General features: G+C 42.6%; 1 protein-coding gene across 1 annotated transcript in view; it reads right to left on the minus strand.

The window, feature by feature from the left end:
• CLNK (cytokine dependent hematopoietic cell linker) overlaps positions 1-15,106 on the minus strand; it is a 181,269-nt gene extending 166,163 nt beyond the window's left edge. Inside the window, exon 1 of the mRNA XM_070069585.1 lies at positions 14,822-15,106. The gene's annotated coding sequence lies outside the window, so the exon portion shown is untranslated. The remainder of the gene's footprint in view (positions 1-14,821) is intronic.
• Between the last annotated feature and the right edge of the window lie 3,763 nt (positions 15,107-18,869).

The raw sequence follows: 18,869 nt of genomic DNA on the forward strand, positions 1-18,869 counted from the left end.
GATTATAGCTATGCAAGATAAACTGTACACTGTCCCATGAATATCTACCACTTAAAGACTTGTTTGGAGATGGTGCTGTGGCATAGAAGGTTAAGCCAAGGCTGGCAGTGCCTGCATCGCATATGGGCACCAGCTCGTGTCCCAGCTGCTCCACTTCTGATTCAGCTCCATGCTAATGCACCTGGGAAGACAGCGGAGGATAGCACAAGTCCTGAGGCCACTGCTACCCGTGTGGGAGACCAGAAAAAACTCGTGGCTCTTGGCTTCAGCCTGGCCTAGCCCCAGCCATTGTGGCCATTTGGGAAGTGAACCAGTGGATGGAAGATATTCGTCCCCTTCCCCTCTCCCCATTTCTTGCCTTTCAAATAAATAAATAAATAAATCTTAAAAAAAAGAAGAATCAGGCCGGCGCCGTGGCACACTTGGTTAATCCTCCGCCTGCAGCACCAGCATCCCATATGGGCACCAGGTTCTAGTCCCAGTTGCGCCTCTTCCAGTCCGGCTCTCTGCTGTGGCCTGGGAGTGCAGTGGAGGATGGCCCAAGTGCTTGGGCCCTGAACCTGCATGGGAGACCAGGAAGAAGCACCTGGCTCCTGGCTTCAGATCAGCGCAACACGCCAGCCTTAGGGGCCACTTGGGTGGTGAACCAATGGAAAAAGGAAGACCTTTCTCTCTCTCTCTCTCTCTCTCTCTCTCTCTCACTATCTAATTCTGCCTGTCAAAAGAAAAACAAAGAAGAATCACTATGTTCCTAAATTTGTATATATGTAATGCATGAAGTTTGTATACCTTAAATAAAAGGTTTCTAAGTAAAAAATAAATAGTAAAGATCTGAAACATTAAAAAAAGAGACATGCTTCTATAGCCACTTCAGTCCTTTCACTGTGTGAAGTAGGGTTGAAATGGAATATAATGAGTCTGTCTCCATAAAGGACTTTCTACTGCTTCTGGATTTTGGCAAATTCATCTGTAAAGAGCAGAGGAGCCACAGATGCAGGAGAGTCCCAGGGAGGCTTGCTGCTTTGGTTAATGAGTGGGATGGTGGCCAGCCCTGGCCCTGCCATCCACTCTGTAGCTTTTGACAGGACATTGGAACTCCCTGACCCCAGTTTCTTCACCTGAAAGGCAAACAGGTTGGGCTAAATAGGTCTCTTTCAGCTCAAAGATTCCACAACATAATTCCACTTAAAAAAAAAAAAAAAACAACCTACAATCTTTTTATAGCTAGCGACAGTAAAAGCTTTAAAAGTTTGAAATATATCATTACATTTCTTACCTTTGATTGGCTTCTAATAGAGCTCCATGCAGAGCAAAACTGCCAAATTCTTTGCCAAATTGCTAGCATGGGGATAGCAGGGAGGAGCAGGGGAGGACTGGTGAGGAATCCTTATCTTTTACTAGCACATAAACCTTTGTAAATGATTTGACCTGTGACATCAGTGCTTAATAGACTTGTATTTTAGATTTTAACAAGAGTTAGATATTCTACTAGTAGTTCTGAGAGATGTGAGCAATCAATTGTATAAAAAAAGTTGTAGAAGATCACAAAGAGAACTCAACTGGTCTGTGTCAGCCGGGCAGCGTCACCAACAAGCCTGGTCGTGTTTTCTACAAGGGAGCTACTCCGTGCTCTACCCAGAATGTCTCAGATGCTCTGGTACAGTGCCACTCTTATCTGATCTTAGTCACTCTCTGAAGGATGTGGCGAGTGATGCACCACTCAGAGGGGGTTCCCTGTCTGCAGGTTCTGTGAAGGTAACAGGGCACAGGAAGGTACAGTTTTTCCTTTCCTGATGAGCGCTTTTTCAAAGAGAAGGGGAACCTCAGTTGCCTGTTACATGACCTCCTTCCCTCAGCACAGTAACCCATGGTGTCTGTGTTCTCAACCTTAGTTTACAAAACCAGCTGACAGTCCTCCGGCATCAACAACTGGCTCTGTGAGCAGTCGGCGGGTGTTTCAGTCCCATCAGCCTTGATTCTTTGCAGTCAATCCCAGTACACTGTTTGCTTGTTCTTAGTTGTTGTTGTTTGTTTGTTTGTTTGTTTTTTGTATCCATAAAACAGGGGTAATACAGTGGTGATGGTGTAGGGATACTGTGAGGTTTACATGAGAAAGTAAGATGCCTTAAGACGTGAGGAAATAGTGATTAAAATGAGCTTGAATTTGAAGACAAATGCCTTATTTCACATCTGGGTTTTCCTCTCCAAAAATGAGGAGGCTTAGTTGCTGCTCACAGCCACTGGTTGGGAAAGTTATAGGTTTCCTGTCTGTCTTTGGAGCAATGTGGGGACTTTAGAAAGCATGAATGATGCCTCAGAAAAATAGGTTCATTTGTTCTGGGAGGAGCCCAGGTATGGGTATTATTCAGATGCCCCAGGTATTTTAAGGGAGAAGGCAGCAGAATGTAGTAGATGTCAGAGCCTCAGTCTACATCCATTTCTCACCTCCACCTGCCCAGCCTTCTCACTGAACACACCGATGTCCCAGAACAAACAACTACACTTTCATTAGCCTTGTTGTCCCAAGTCCATCCTGCATAGAAGTTTAAGAACTACCACTGCTTACAAAGAATTCTCCATACATTTTGAATCATTTCTGAGTAAATTTTGAGGGAGATAGTGAAAAACCAAATCTGCTATATCTACGCATTTATCATATAAATGAGAGTGGAAAAGACTTTGAATCACGCGAAACAGCCATTTCAAAATCAGATCTTTTCTACAGGCTGAGGAAGTAAAATCTAGGTTGATGCCACTTACAAGTTAAAGTTTAGTCCTGTATTCTGCAAATATTTGTTGAAGATCTGCTGTGTGCTAGGCACACTGAAGATACTAGGGATTAGAGGCACAGAGCAAGGTGCCTGCCTGATAGTGCTTTTCTGTGTTCTACATGGTACTGTAAATGTTGGCCATGTAGTGAGGTTAAACATGCTCCTGCAAAACACAGAGGAACAAAAGATGATACTGGAACATGGGGGAAGACATGCCCAGAGCAGACCCACTTGGCTTCCTGTAGAGTTGTAGGAGTCTTGAAACCATCTTATCAACAACAAGCCTTAGAAGTAACTCAGACCCTCATGGAAGCAGAGGCCAGACTTCAAGGATCTATCCAGGATGAAAATTTTCCTGCCTGGCTTTGAGAAACTAGAGTGTCCCAGCAATGAGAGACCTCTCATGAGGTTCTGTGCATTACCTTTCTATAGGAATCAGGATATTTCTTTCAGTTTCTCTTCCTAGTTAGCCGCTGAAAGTAGCAAGGCCTTCCCTGTCAGAGAGAAGTGACAATGAGGTGCCATGTGTCAGTCCTGCTTGTAGAACTCAGTCACAGCAGGGCGCTTGGAGCAAAAATGATGCTAATATGTCCAGAGTTGCCTCTGCCACAGGGAAGTCGGTAGAAGCTCTCAAGGGTTCTCAGAAGGAGACTGAATCCCAGCCTGCCAGAGTGTGGCTGAGGAGGGGCTAAGCAGGAGGAGGCCCTGTTAGATGGAGTGGTACAGAGGCACACAGCAGCCTGGCCCTTGGACAGTCTTTAGGGGACTAGTTCTCTCTTTTATTGATGCCAGTTTATTTCTCCAGCCAGGGTAAGTCCCATAGCACATTAAATGCCAGTGCAAATCTAATTATAAATGCCAACTTGGGCATCAAAATTGCCTGAGTGTATAGCAGTATACCACACTCTAAATCCTAGGCAAAAAAAAAAAAAAGCTTGGATATACTCATAATATGTTCATATGCTCATAATATGCTCATAATGAGCTCATTTTGGTTTAGAAACCTATGCTTTCTCTTCACCAGTGAAGTTCCTATTGGAATTTACAGAGCCAGATCTGGAACTCCTTGAGGGTCCAGAATGAACACTGTTCCACCTTATGCTGCTTCTCTCCAGAGCTCAGCTTTTGCCCTCTTCAAGAAAAAAAGAGGGTCATGCCAAAGACAGATGCACAACAAGGCCAGTGTCCTGAGGGCAGAGATCCTGCCTCAATCATCAGCTCTTTAAGTACTGACTCTGTGGGTCAAGCATGCCTCTGATTTCCAAAAAGCTTACATTAGATTTAGGCATTAAAATCAGAATGGGTGCTCCAAGCTTGCAGCCTACCTGGTACCTCAGCAAATGTGTTTGGAAGCAAAGGCTCGGTTGTTAAATAGTTTAGATTTTTGTGTGGATATTTTCTTTTTTTAACATTTATGAGAGAGAGAGAGAGAGACAGAGAGAGATGGACTGCCATTTACTGACACAAAGAGCTGGGAATTCAATCCAGGTCTCCCACGTAGGTGGCAGGGACCCAATTACTTGAGTCATCACCTCTGCTTCCCAAAGGCTGTATTAACAGGCAGCTGTCTTCACGAGCCACATCTGGGAATCAAACCAGGCACTCCGAAGTGGCAGAAGAGCATCTTAACCATTAAACACCCATTCCCTGGTGTGGATCTTAATCCAAAAATAATTAATATCCCGATGGTATCATAAGCCGTTTAAACAATTGGAATATGTAATGCAACAAATCGCCTTTTCCTGTTATCCTTGAGAACCTTGTTATCCACTGGGAATTCATCGATGCTACCAAACAGAGCTTGCAGGGAAATATTTTATCATAAATATTGCTGCTGCATTCCACTTCACCTGATCAGAAATTAATATTTCATGAAGGAAATACAATGCTTTCCCAGTAAAAAACTATTTGAAATCCTCAAGAATTTCTCACTTATTCCGGGAGGACAAAGTTTGTAAAAATAGTAGTCTCTGTTTATTTGAAAGTTTAAGAAACATCACTCTAATAATGACAGTGCACCTGATTAGATACAGGACATGACCAAAAGCGAACTACAAACCCCTGAGGAAGAGTCTGAATCAGTAGGGACCAGAAGACATCGCCGTGCAGACAAAACTGGGTCAAAAGCCGGAGGAGAAAGTCTGAATTAAGGCTCGATGCTTTTTTTTTTCTCATTAAAATAGGAAAAGAACTAAATATAACATACACAAAACACACTTCTGATTCTCCCAACACAATCACATTTAACATAACCCAAACGGTGAGTGTGAGTGTTTATGGTGCTGAAGGAGAGAGATCTGTATATATTTTGAGAATGGAAACCTGGGAGTGTGTGTGTGTGTGTGTGTGTGTGTGTGTGCAAGTATTGTGTGTGTGTATGCGCATGGTTGGATTTAGAGTAAACCCATTGAAAGTAAGATTTCTTTGCTGCAGATATTTATCAATTCAGCCAAAATGTAATTTTCTTCTATTTTCATATCAAAAAATAGAAAGTCACATTTTAGAGATGCTCATACTTAGAAGAAAATATATGCTGATTAGATTTCTAATTCTATACCCTGGTCAGGGCAATCAGCTAAATTTAATTAAATATAACATTTAATTTTACTGGATTTTCAATGAGTGGAATCATTTGAAGTCAAATAGATTGTTATTATAGATTTTTGAAGAAATAAGGAGACTGCTTTTTTAGTTTTTCTGCCAGTAAGTAGGGGTGTATTTTTAAAAAGGTTTTGCAGCCGTCTTGGTGACAAGTAACTTCTCTTAAATATCTGGAGGGAACATGAATGTGGATCCATCTTTTGTTTTAGATGACTTGGAAAACACCCTTAATGAAGTGATGCAATCTACAGTTTCTGAACTGATTACTCCCGGTGTGTTTTGCTTTCAGAAGCCGTGTCCCTGTTTCCTGCAGCCTCCTGTCTCCCTTCCTTCAGGGAGAGTCGAGATTCCTCTCTCCCCTTTGATTCCTTTTTGTAGTAAGCAGACTCTTTCTTTTCCCTCCCCTGCTCTCATCCCCTCAAGTCATCCCCCACTTCCTTCTCTCCTCCCTCTGTCCTTCCTGCTGTCTTTCTCCTCCTCCTCTCTTCCTCCACAGTTCCTCTCCCTGCTGTTGCTATTAAAACGATTTTCCTGTTCATGTAAAAAAGACAGTAGCACATATATATGCACATGCATACATATGTACACACACATTTATCAGGTAATCCCTGGTATCCTTTTTTTTTAACTTTTATTTAATGAATATAAATTTCCAAAGTACGGCTTATGGATTACAATGGCTTCCCCCCCCATAACGTCCCTCCCACCCGCAACCCTCCCCTTTCCCACTCCCTCTCCCCTTCCATTCACATGAGGATTCATTTTCGATTCTCTTTATATACAGAAGATCAGTTTAGCATACATTAAGTAAAGATTTCAACAGTTTGCTCCCACACAGAAACATAAAGTGAAAAATAATAGATGATTTTTTAAATGATGATGAAATCAGATAAGACCTATTGTCATGTTTAATCCCAGTGAGAGTCAAGTTGGGAATTGATAATTTCTTCTTCTTCTTCTTCTTTTTTTTTTTTTTTTTTTTTTTTTTTTTTTTTTTTTTTTACAGAAGATCAGTTTAGTATCCTTTTCTAAACTATACCACACTTGGTAACTACACTGAGTATACTTTACCAGGATCTTAAACAAACCTAACCTAACCTTTTCCTTCCTTCCTTCCTTCCCTCTTCCCTCCATTTCTTATTTTCTTTCTTTCCTTCCTTCAACCCTTTCCCCATTCATTCTCTCTTCTTTATTTAGATTTATCCCATCTCACTTCTGTCTTCACTTGGCCCTCACAAATGAAGGCAGAATAATCCTGATGAGGGGTGTGCCCTGCTATGATGCTAACTAGGACATCTTTGCTTGTTACGTTTTTCCGCTGGTGGACTAAGGCACTGGGGTGGTACCGAATGCCGGTTTTAGGGAGAGAAAGGTACAAGGAAGTGAGCAGACATCAGGGGCTGCTGCAGATGCACCGTGACTCACAGGCTGGCCCTGGGCTGAGGATGGCCCCTGCTGGCCCCACCTCCCCTGTGGACACAGAGGGCTGACAGTGAAAGCATTTTCATTCTGTCAGCAGACATTTATGAAGCACCTGCTGTGTGTCGGTGCCTCTCTGGGTAAGAACCTCAGAGTGGTTTGAGAGAAACTTAAATTCTAATGAAGGAACGTGAAAGTCCAGATAAGTCCTCAAGCCTGGACTAATAGTCATGTAGTTTATAATAATAATAATAATAATACAGTAATGCCATTCACTGCATCCCAGATCCCTATGTAGGGCATTTTGTTTAATTTAGCTTCCATTGTACAACAACCCAGATGACCTAGATTTTTCGGTGTTGAACGATTCTGTCATTTTGTGCAAGGAGAGTCCTCCTGAGCCAAATCTGTCCAGAGAACAAAAGCACAGTGTGGATCCAGGTGAGGTCATCGCTTCATTTGCTACTTCAAGTACACTCAGAGCTTAACCTATAATCTAATCTTCAGTATAATTAGCTATTTTTTTGTCCCCTGTTTAATTCAGAAGCTGTCCTCTAGCAAGGTATGCACAAGTCTTTAAGCTCAGGTGTACTGAATTGTCTGGTAAAGGGTGCGACTTGAGTCTCAGTTGCTGTAATCTGAAAAATGGACATGTAAGTCAAAACTTTGCTCATAGGATTGTTCTGAAGAGCAAAGAGGTCATGGAGTGAAAGTGCTCTGTAAACAGTGAGCTGTTAGGCTCCGTCAGCAGGTGGCTATTGAATCATTCCTATGTCAGAACCACAAAGAATCCAGACTTGCATCTTTGCAGCAAAATGGGTGCACCTGGAAACCCTTGTGCTTAGTGAAATAAATCAGTGCCAAAAGAACAAACATCATATGCCATCTCTGATACACGGTAGATAATATAGAATACAGAAAATGTGTAAATAGACATGATTTGATCATTATGTTTTGCCCTTGTCTATACTCCTGTGGAACAGTGGTCTTTCTACTTGTTACTTGTTGAATATTATGGTTAGTGGTACATTAAGCTATGATTATAAAGTAAATGGAAATTATGTTTTTACAAAAATTAAAGATAAAAAGGGAAGGGAGGAGGGGGTTTGTGAGAGGAAGGGAGGGAAGTATCTTCTTAGAACTGTATCTATGAAATAAATGGGATCTGTTCTCTTTATATTAATAAGTTTTTTAAAAAAGAAATTAGCAAAGAAAATATCCAAGAGGGATTCATATCATTTTCATTAAATCTTAATAATATCAGATGATCAATACTTATGAAGAGTTGTAAGTTATTACCAAGCCTTTTTAGATGAATGATAAAAATAATCATGAATAGGGTGAGCTCAAAAAGCACTTTTGTTGATCAAAATTCCTAAAAATGGGTAAAAGGATAGTAATCTAATAGAGATCTGTCTGAATCTAAAATAATCCGATGCGGCCGGTGCTGCAGCACAGGAGGCTAAGCTTCCGCATCCCATATGGGCACCGGTTTATGTCCCAGCTGCTCCTTTTCCAATACAGCTCTCTGTTATGGCCTGGAAAATCAGTGCAAGATGGCCCAAGTACTTGGGCCCCTGTACCCATGTGTGAGACCCGGAAGAAGCCCCTGGCTCCTGGCTTTAGATTGGTCCAATTCCAGCCTTTGCAGCCATTTGGGGAGTGAATCAGTGGATGGAAGACTTTTCTCTTTGTCTTTCCCTCTCTCTGTAACTCTACCTCTCAAGTAAATGAATAAATCTTTAAAAAAAAAATAGGCTCGTGATAATAATGCTAACAAGGATAATAATATCCCATTTTTACTCTGCACACAATAATTGCTAGGCACTACAAAATGTAATTTTAGAATGTGTCTATGTATGTGAGAGGGATGGAGGGAAGGGGAGAGAGAGAGTGAAGGAGGGAGAGAGAGAGAGAGATGACATAGAGGCAAACAGATAGAGAGACATCGCCCATCATCTGGTTCAGTCCCCAAAGATGAGCAATGGCTGATGCTGGCCAGGCCAGAGCTGGAGCTGGAAACTGAATCTGAGTCTCTCACAATGCTGGTAGGAACCTAAGTACTTGAGCCATCACTGCCGTCCGGCCAGGTGGGCATTAGCAGGAAGCTGGATTGGAGAGTGAACCGATGGCCCTCTGCTGTGGGAAGTGGTGGCCAGAGGACTGCCCTGAAATATGCAGCTGTTGTGTGCTGCAGCTGGTTTTCACCAGAACTCCCAAAGGAAGCTGTTGCAGTTCATCTTGTAAAGGACAAATTGAAATTTTGAGAGGCCAAGCACCTCACCTAAAATCATCCTTCTAAGGTTAAAACTGGGCTGCACTTCCCTCAGTGTGTGGAGTGAGGGTGGTGTGTTGTGGTGTAGTGGGAAGAACTTAGGCATGGAGGCGGGAGTCTAAGATGGGAAGAGCATGGAGCATTCCATGTGGAATTCCCAGAGAGTGGAGCTGGCCAGGAGATCCCTGTGCTTGTCCACGACTGAGGGCGACTAGCCTGTCAGTATCTGTAAACCTTCAGGGGGCAGACATTGCTCCCAGGGTGCTATCCACAGCCCAGCAAGCCCAGCAGCTGCTCGTCCACAGCTCCGACTCGATGCTTGCCAAGCTGGCTCCCCACTGTAATCTGCTAGGAGGGAGCATGCTGGTCACCTGAACTTGGCACATGACTATGTTTGAACCAGGCCCAGAGGATGGGTGAATGGGCCAGAATGCCAGAATGGGACAGCCACTGGGACTCCTCAGCTCTTTGTGCCTTGGACAAAATGAGCCATCTCCACCTGCAAAGCTGGTCGGCCCCCTCAGAGTGGGGCCCTGGGCCACCAGCCAGCCTTCATCTTACCCCACACTAAGTTCAGCAGAGAACCTGCCACAGTTGAAGGCTGTGACCCATACACACAGATCCTGAATTTTCTGTGTGTCCGGGCCCTCTGGCTCATCCCAGCATACAGGGCAAGCAGCTGTTAACATTGCCAGTTAAACAGAATGGAATCTACTTCTCATTCTTGGGTGTCTGGGAAGCAGTGTTTCAATTAACATCACCAACAAAATAAAAATTAAAAAAATAAAAAACCTCCCACATACATTTCACTAATGGTTATTGTCTATCTGGGAGTCCTAAAATGCTGTTGATTCGTTTGAAAGAAAGTGACAAAGGGTTCAAAGACTCAATTAGCCAGGAGACCAAGCTTTATCTTTCTTTTAAGTTTTTCTCTATTTGTTTCCATTTCAGTTGAAAGTAAGAGGGAGAGAGAGAGGGAGAGAGAGGGAGAGAGAGGGAGAGAGAGGGAGAGAGGGGGGGGGAAGGGGGGGGGAGAGAGAGAGAGAGAGAGAGAGAGAGAGAGAGAGAGAGAGAGAGAACAAAGATCTCCCACCTGCTGGTTCATTGAAAATGCATGCAACAGCTGCGGCTGGCAGGCCCAATCCAGGAGACTAGAACAACATCTGGGTTTCCCACACAGGTGGCAGGGACCCAAGTGCTTGAGCCATCACTCGCTGCCTACCAGGGTGCCCACTGACAGGAAGCTGAAACTGGAATTGGAGCTTGTACTCAAACCCAAGCTCTCTGATACAGGATGTGGGTGTTCCAAGCAGTGTCTTAACCACTGCTCCGAATGGCCATCTCCTAAGTTTTATTTTCTCAGATATTTGGCACAGAATAATGAATATGGTAAATATAATGTATTATGCACTCAAGATGACTGAGAGAGTCAATTCAAATGTTCTTACCAAAAAAGGCAAGTAGTTAAGGTGATAGATGTCTTCATTAGCTTGATTTAATTATTACTCATTATATCCATAAGTCATAAAATCATTGTATATACCATAAATATATATAACTATAATTTATCAATTTATAATGAAAAATAAAATCTGACCATGACCCTGGGCATTCAGTGCTTCCTTGATGGGCACAGGGCAAAAAGCAGGAGTGTGAGACTCAGTAGACCTGGGTCTCATTTCTGGTTAATACTCTTATTCACTGTGTGAAATAGACAACACGTTCAGTCTCTCTGGACCACAGGATCCTCTTCTATAAAGGTATAATAAAATGATGAGAGACAGTAAAGTCTTCATTGTCTGACATGTAGCAGATTCTCAAATGACAATCTACAAGTCATTAGTATCTGAGGGTCCTGATTAAGATTAAGCAGAATAATCATAGTTATGGCTTTTAAGATATTTTGCCTACAAAAGAATCAACAATAAAATAGCTATCATCCAAAATAAAAAAAAATGTTGGTGAGGATGTGGGGAAAAAAGATACCCTAATCCACTACTTTTGGGAATATAAACTAGTACAACATTATGGAAAATATTATGGAGATTCCTGAGATATCTGCAAATAAAACTACCATATGATCCAGCCATCCCATTGCTGGAAATTTACCCAAACAAAATGAAATCAGCATATGAAAGAGTCATCTCTAGCCTGATGTTTATTGCAACTCAACACACAATAGCTAAGAAGTCAGCCCAGATGTCCATCAGCTGATGACTGGATAAAGACAATGGGGTATATATACTCTATGGAATACTACTCAGCCATAAAAAGAATGAAATCCTGTCTTTTGGAGTAAAGTGGATGCAACTAGAAATGATTATGCTTAGTAAAACAAGCCATTCCCCAAAGAAAAATATCATGTTTTATCTGACATGTACTATTAGTATAGGAATGAAGCAGGCATCTTGAGATTTGATTGTTTTTAGCTTTATTTATACTCCTATGGACCTTTGGTCTTTCTATTTTTTTAACTTGTTGAATATTATGGTTAGGGGTGCATTAAGCCTGTGACTATAAAGTGGACTGAAATTATGCTTTTGTAAAATTTAAAGGAAAAAAGGAAGGAAGGAAGGAAGGAAAGAAGGAAAGGAGGAAGGGAGGAAGGAAGGAAAAGAGGGAGGAAGGAAGGAAGGGAGGAAGGGAGGAAGGAGGGGTATGCAGGGAGGAAAAGGGAGAGGGAGGGCGTTATGGTTGTCTCTTAGAATTGTACCTATGAGATACATGAAATATGATCTATTTATATAAATAAAAATTTTTAAAAATAAGCACAAAAATCAGTTGTATCTTTTCCACAATTATGTATTTCATGTTACTATACAGTTGGTGATATCTAACCTGATACTTCAGAGTTTTATTGATAACTTACTTAGGAAAACCATTGGACCTTTTGTTTCAATCTGTTAAGCATCTTAAGTACAATTTATATCCAAGAACTTATATCTGTGTTTAATAATTCAACCCCTTTGAGCATTCTACCTCTTAGCACAGAAGGTTAGATATCACTGGGAGAAGCTATGCACATTTCCAATCTTGGTAGACCTTGACAGTTCTTATGAAGGGGATATATCTGATTTAAGTAATAGTATTCAAAAAGGATACTTCTAGATCTAGCTCATCTGTTCATGATGAGACCTTGGGCTCAACACTGCTGCTGCCATTTATCCAGTTGGCAAGTGTTAATTCTCTGACAGAGGCAGTATGAACACACGTACTCCCATAACAACTCACAAAGTGTGTTATTATACCCAGTTTCATATGACAAAACATCAATAACAGCTAATTGAAGGCCAGAAATGTTAAGTCACTTACCCAGAGACACATGGGTAAGCCACACTAGATTCATATGCAGTTCTCACTGGTCTCAAAGCCCTTCTCTTCCCATCTCAACATGTTGATCAAATATGTGTCCAAGCTACTTCATGAAGTAGTTAAGGTCATTAGATAAGAAAACATGTATCTGGGGCCAGCGCCGTGGCACACTAGGTTAATAATCCTCCGCCTGCAGTGCTGGCATCCTATATGGGTGCCATTTCTAGTCCTGGCTGCCCCTTTTCCAATCCAGCTCTCTGCTATTGCCTGGGAAAGCAGTAGAAGATGGCCCAAGTCCTTGGGCCCCTGCACCCGCATGGGAGACCAGGAAGAAGCTGGCTTCGAATGGGTACAGCTGCGGCCGTTGCGGCCATCTGGGGCTGAACCAACGGAAGGAATACTTTTCTGTCTCTCCCTCTCACTGTCTGTAACTCTACCTCTCAAACAAATAAATAAAAAAAAAACTTAAAAAAAAAACATGTATCCAATGGCTATATGGATTGTACAAGGCTATGCAACTACAAAATAGTAATATTCTTGACTGTGATTACTAAAATAAAACATTCATACCTTTATAGGTCTTAATAAATTCTATGGTGATTGTGGGCATATTTTGTAAATAAGCTCAGTGCTGGTTTGGGGTGATGAAATGGAAGTCATGAAGAAAGAAGTTAATATTTGTTGAAAACATACTGAGGGTCAGGTGCATGCCATATTTCACTTCATATAAATATATTACTGAAACTACATAATTGTCAATAGTGATCTTGTCTGATCTTGCTGCATTAGAGAGATGCAGGAATTCAGGATCAGAGATAAGGTAACATGCCTGCTCCAAGTTCCAAGTGAAAGCAAATCCTATCCCATTTCCAAGACAGCACCTATCTTGCAGCAAAGTGAGAAAGCAGTGAGATTCCCTGATGCTCAGGCCTGAGCAAGACAGACAGAAGAAAATGTTATTACCTTTGGTTTTAAAATGATCTTGTTCATGGAGTCATCTGGGGGAACTCCCTAGAGAGAAGCAAGAGGCATGCTTCCAAGAAGGTGGCTGGTGTCACAGCCCATTCCAGGGACTGATGCAGACAGACTGCATGAGCCCGGCTCCTGTTCACATCAGTCAATCAGTTCAGATCTGAATTCTTTAACTCACAGAACTGCCTGCACGACCTTGCGTATGTTCCTTAGACCACTGGAATCCTTCATCTGTAAGCCAGGGAAGATCATAACTGACTCCCAAGGTTGGCTGTGAAGATTAAGTGAGTTAATGCATACATAGACTGGCTGGCAAGAGCTGGCACTAAATGAATGCCAGTTGCCTTTCAAGCTTCTCTAGGGCATATTTTATCTGAGGCTCCTCAGAGGATTTCTGAAGCTTTGTCACCTCTCTGGTTGGCCTCCAATTAGCCAGGCCTACCATTATCTACCTGATCTGTGCAATGAATATGCCCTCTGGCTTTGGTGGCCCATGGGGACCCAGTGGAACAGCACCAGGTGGAGATGGTGGTGGGCATGCCACAGGATGGATAGCAAGAGACAGAGAAGTAGCATCAGTGAAGAAATCGTAAAATAGGTAATTGGCAAAGTTCCATCATGCTAATATCTTTAAAATCAGTGTGTCTACTTCGATGAAATGTGTGTCTTTTCTGTCTCATTCCAATTTGTTCTTTGTTCTCTCCAAGAAAAAACCTGGACAAGGCACCTCTTGGCAGATTGCAAGCATCTCATCTCAACTTTCTCTCACTCTTGGGCTTCTCACCTCATGAGGGAAGGATGCCTGCCTGACTCCAAAGGCCAACCTCTGCCACACCAAAGCGAAAGAATCCGCATGAATTCAGAAAACTTAACAATGTTTTTCCACAGGCTCCAGGAGTTAACCTGTCGCCACAATGACCTGCTTTGAATTAGGCTGCCTTTCTAGGGGTCCGTCCTAACGAAGACCAGCCAAGAAAGCCAGCGACCGGCCTGGCCTTTGTATTTCAGTAGCAGTCAGCAGGTCCAAGCTCCAACACACAGAGACTGAAACACTGAGTCTTTCAATTTTTGATGAGTAGGCATCTCAACTTCGTCTCCCAGTAGAATGAAGGGATCTTTAAGACTGGAATTCATGATGCTGGCATTTGTTTTGTCCACCGGGAGTGGTGCAGAAGGTACAGCATCCCATGTTAGAAATACCCTTTTCAAATTTTTTTATTTAAAGGAATAAATTAATATATTAGATTCTCAGGGTCACAGTAAATGCATAAATCGCCACAACAGAATTCTCATATAAATGTGATATTAATACAAATAACAGATTCACTATGGATAATAGATACAGTTCCAAGAATATAATGACCTGTCACCCTTTTTGCTCGGTATGCTCCCCCACCCCCATGATCATCTATGAGAGGGAGATGACTGTGAGAGGGAGGTGACCATGAGGGAGCTGGCCTGCTCAGTTTACCTGAAGCGTGTGGAGGGTGTCCAGGGCTCAGGGCTGAGATGTTCGGCTCCTGTGAGGGTGCTTGCAATGGCATCACTGAGATCTGCAGATGATCTGTGGGCATGGGCTGAGTTGTGCTCGATGCTGAGCAGTGTCGTTTAGCAGGAGCCTCCTCCTGGGTCCGTTTTAGGCTTGGTTTCCTGTGAAAGGCAGCCACAGACCCGGATGGCGGGCGCATGACCCGTGAGCAAGCAGGACTTCCTCTTCTGTTCTTGAGGTGCAATGCAGAAATGAAGCTGTAGGAGACTGCAGTCCTGCACGCGGACACCTTCCAATGTATCTGCTGGACACTGAGTATCTTGTGCTTCCCAAGACCACCAAAGACCCATGGACCAAACTCTTTAGGCATTACAGAGAGAGGCTGGGATGACACAAGCTAGCTCTGAGTCTTGCTGTATTCAGTATTGGGATTTGGGGCAGTTGCTATTTCTTTCTCAATTAGTTTCCACATCTGTTATGGAGGGATGGTAATATTTGCTTTTTAGAACTATTCTGAGAAGTGAAGAGAAACATTGCAAATAAAGGCATCTGACAATGTTGTGCCATATTATTAAGTGCTTAATACAGTAGCCACCCATATCTGCAGAGGATATAGTCCAGACCCCCCAGTGGATGCCTGAAACCAGAGATAGCATCAAACCCCATAATTTAATGCCTTTTCCATCGTCACTAGGCACTTTCCGTGCACCATGGCTGTGATTTTTACTGTGTGAGGAATCACAGCACAACGGCACTCGTTTCTTTTCCCTTCTTCATAATCTCACAGCTAGAAGATTCCTTCATTCATCCTCAGTGTATGTTCTTTTCTTGAGTCCAGAGCTTTTACATTTGCACTTAAAGAAAGTACTTTATGACTTCTCCTTGGCAAATCCAAGTTGCCTACATCACTCTTCTTGTGCTTTGGGGTCACTCAGTAGAATAAGGGTTACTGAGCACAGCAGCCTGATCTCTCATCATCTGTTCATGTGCTAACCAATGGCTGCAAAGTGATTGATGGATGGGGAGCATATATGGCATGGATACACTGGACAACAAAGTGCTTCAGTTCCCAAATGGGATGATGTGAGCTCAGAGTGGTATGCAATTTGGAACTTAAGAGTGACTTCTGGAATTTTTCTGATATTTTTAGATCAAGGAAGCCCATGGGTAACTGAACTTGAGGAAAGCAAAACAGTGGATGGGGTGGGGTTCCTGTGTATTTTAATTTCTTTCTATGATACCCTTGACCCATTTGAGCGTCCAATGTCCCCTTCTGCACACCTTACACATTGGTGTTATATAAATTGATACTAGATCCCAAAATAATCTGCAGCATTACTGAAGATAAATTCAAAGGTAGACATTTATGTTTTCTTGAGTAAATAACTCTGGTTTTGATTTAATGTGTGCCCCAAAGGTAACACTAACATAAGCACTCATCGAATGTTAATTATGGCCAGGCATTGCGCTAAGCAGCTTGCAAGTATTATCCTACTTAATCTTCCTAATTACCATGTGAGGAAAATAATTTTAATCCCATTTTGTAATTGTAAAAACTGAATCCTACAGAGAGCCAAGTAATTTACCCACTTTACCAATTTCCTTTTGCTGTGTTAGGGACTTAAACAACAACCATTCTATATAATCCACTGTTATATGGGTTGCTTGGTCAATCTTTCTGGCCTGGATCTGCTAGGGTTTCCATGAAAAGTACCACACTGAGTTGCTAAAACAACATAAATGTATGGGCTCACTGTCCTGAAGGCCAGCAGTCCAAAATCAAGATGTCAACAGAGCTGGTTCCCTCTGAGGGCTGGTATGGAATGATCTGTTCCAAGCCTCTCTCCTTGGCTGTCTTCACTTCCACATGGTCTTGTCCTTGTGTCTGTGTCCAATTTGTCATTTATAAGGACACGAGTCCTATTGATTAAAGTCTACCTGAATGACCTCTTATGCTTTGATTACCTCTGTCGAATCCTGCCTCTACAAAAGATCACATTCTGAGGTCCTGGGGCTTAGGGTTTTAGCATAATTCAACCTAAAGCAAGGCCTGGTTTTCAGGTTGGAACTGCATTGGTGGGTAGCTGGGTCATCTAAGATTATCATGTTTATATGTCTGCTGATTGTTGGGAAGTCAGTCCGATGTCTCAGTTCTTGTCCACACAGTTTCTTATCAGCAGCAGAGTTTCCTAAGCTCACTTACAAGATGGGCTCAGGCTTCCAGGATAGCAAAAGAGAGAAAGCCCTAACAGGTCAGCCTGCACACAGGTCTCTGCTGAATCCTGTTTGCTAAGGGCCTATGGACTGAGGAAAATCACATGGTTTCTTCTACCCCGAGTGAATGTGGAAGAAGATTACCCAAAGAGTGGATACAGAGAGTGAATTATTGTGGACCTTATTAAAAAATCTAAAACCCATGTTCACATGAAATCAGTGGCTAGACTGTAATGAGAACTTGTTTGTTGATGTGAGAACCCTGCGAGAATTAAAACTAGATTGTAATAATGAGAAAGTAGTTAATAGTATGGGTAATGTTGATATGATTTTTTTATATCTATTCATTATATATTGAATAGTATTATGTCTCAAAAATTCTGCTGCGTACTGAAAAATCTAATGAGGTAAAAGACCTAACCCTTGTCCTCACGGAGCTTTCAGTCTGAAGAAAGTGAAAATAAATTTATGAACTTCACAAATACATAAAGATTACAACTTGTAATGAATGCAGCGAATTAGACCTAATTCAGCCATTTCCCAGACAGTTACTGATCTCCCTTACCTACTTATTTTCTAGCTCTGGACTTGATGGGGGATACAGGGCTGAAGAAGACAGATCTTGTCCCTGCTCTCATGGAGGTTAGAATCTTATGGGGTGGGGAGATATTGAGCAGGAAATAATGAGCAGGATGTTGTATGCTCTGGGACAGGAGTAACGATGGCCCTAAAGTATGTAAGAGGCAGGAATGACTTCCTCAAGGAGGTGATTTGAGAGGTGAGGTCTTTGTGATGAGGTCTTTGCTATACTGAAAGGGGAAAAGAATGGGGGGAGGGGAGAGAGTTGGAGGACAGACAGAAGGGGCCAAAGGGAAAAGACATAGAAGGAAAGAAGGAAGCAGGAGAAAGGAGGAAGCAGGGGAGGAGAGAAGAAGCAGAGGCGGCATCAGGACTGAACTTGAAGAGGTCTTGTGTGAATGCTTGGGTGGGAGAGAAGGCACAGGACACTGAGGAACTTAATGGAGGAAGAGTTACTGTGATGCGGAGAGCAAGGGTTAGCATGGCATGGCAGCTGGAGGGAGAGACTCTGAGGCCAGTCATCCAGCCCCCCTGCCCACATGTTCCTCTTCCATTCTTTCCTCAGTCTTACGTTACTCAGCTAGATTGATGGCTCATGTTCATCTCCCACTTGGTGAGAGATTCACACCGTGTTGATTGATTGATGGGTCCTTGCCTTTTGCCCCGTCTCTTTCATGACTCCCCTGCAACGTCTGCTGGATCCATGGGCCCTGAGTTGCAGTAGGACACACTGCAAAAATCCAGAAATTATTGAGTCTTGACAACTAGTTTTCAGTGACCCAGATGGATCACTGGGAGACTGTCTACCTTTGGGCAGTGGATTGGGTGCCATATGCAACATGCCAATGATGTTCTTTATGAGGATGGACTGTGTTGGGATTAAATTATTCGCCATCACTGGGCCAGACATGTAAGTAACATCAGCTGGCTTGATTTTTCCCAGGCTCTCCTCACAATGCCACTGAGGCAGAGTATGGGGCCACCAGACATATGAGTGATGGATAGATGATGGGTCCCCTCTGTGAATAAGGATGTGTGAGGTATGTAGAGCTGCATGTGTGTCCAAATTAAGACATTTCTTTTAAATTTTTTTCCAGTTTTTATTTTATTAATTTGAAAGTCAGTGAAGCAGAGAAAGAAAGACACAGAAAGAAGAGACAACCTGGGCCAGGTTGAAGACAAGAGCTAAGAACTCAGTCTGAGTCTCCCAGGTAGATGGCAGGTATACAGCTACTTG

This window comes from Oryctolagus cuniculus, chromosome 2, assembly GCF_964237555.1.
Source record: "Oryctolagus cuniculus chromosome 2, mOryCun1.1, whole genome shotgun sequence".
Lineage (NCBI taxonomy): Eukaryota > Metazoa > Chordata > Mammalia > Lagomorpha > Leporidae > Oryctolagus > Oryctolagus cuniculus.